Raw genomic sequence first — 942 nt, 5'->3', positions numbered from 1 at the left:
GGAGGCTCTGAGTGAGCACGGGGAGCACAGCCACCCCGCAGCCTGCTGGGAACGCCGTGGGCTTGGACTAGTGAGTCGGTGGTGACGGCTCACCGGGAAGCTCTAGGCTTCCCCAGAGATTGTTTCCCTAAAAGGTATCATTTTCCCCGTAGCGGATGCTGACTCACTAGTGACCTGTTTCACACCTTTTACACCTTCTGCTGGGGATATATATTTGATCCGCTGCCTTGGAAGTGAGGCTGGGTTTTTTCATTTCACTTTATGAATGGAATTCACTTTGCCTGAGCCAAGCCATGTATCCACTGGAAGCCCTTCAGTCCTCATCAGGACGAGGATTCATTCTCGTCTGATCTCAAAAGAGATTCATTCTCTTTTGCCATAGCACTGGAAGGGCTCTCAAGAGACTATTTTTATCTTTAGTTGATATCATCTGGCTTTACCTTTAATCCACAAAAGAATATGCCACAGACACATGTAGCAACGTAGCATGGTGCGTAACAGCTCGCAAAACTCTCTTCTTCCTAAACCAAATCGTGTGGGCTGCAAGTGCAATCTGCTCCTCACTCCCACTCCAGAGAACACCCTTACCTTTCCGCTGGGGCTCTTCTTGTTAGCGGGGTACAGAAATATCCCTCCGTAGACCAGAGTGCGGTGAACATCGGCCACCATGGAGCCCACGTACCGGGCTCCATAGGGGGCTGAATTATCCTGCAAGTTAAGACCAGCAAGAATTAGGGCTGCAACAAATAAGACAGAGAGTTTTCTTTGTGTCCCTGAGTTTCTTTGATTCCACATCCATTCACCAAGCACCTACAAGGTATGTACTTGGGGCTGTGCTAAAAAATGGATTAGAATCCTGTTCCCAATAAATGGAAAATGGAAAAACGGAGACAGCGTCTCACCATCTCCCAGGAGGTCAGATTCCCACCGAAGCCCCAGCGA

General features: G+C 49.0%; 1 protein-coding gene across 1 annotated transcript in view; it reads right to left on the bottom strand.

The window, feature by feature from the left end:
* FBP1 (fructose-1,6-bisphosphatase 1) overlaps window positions 1–942 on the bottom strand; it is a 47,415-nt gene that overhangs the window by 2,809 nt on the left and 43,664 nt on the right. The window lies entirely within an intron of this gene.

Source organism: Mandrillus leucophaeus, unplaced genomic scaffold (genome assembly GCF_000951045.1).
Source record: "Mandrillus leucophaeus isolate KB7577 unplaced genomic scaffold, Mleu.le_1.0 Scaffold161, whole genome shotgun sequence".
In the NCBI taxonomy this organism is placed as follows: Eukaryota; Metazoa; Chordata; class Mammalia; order Primates; family Cercopithecidae; genus Mandrillus; species Mandrillus leucophaeus.
Note: the sequence above shows the minus strand (reverse complement) of the source record. Positions and strands in the feature narration are given on the sequence as shown.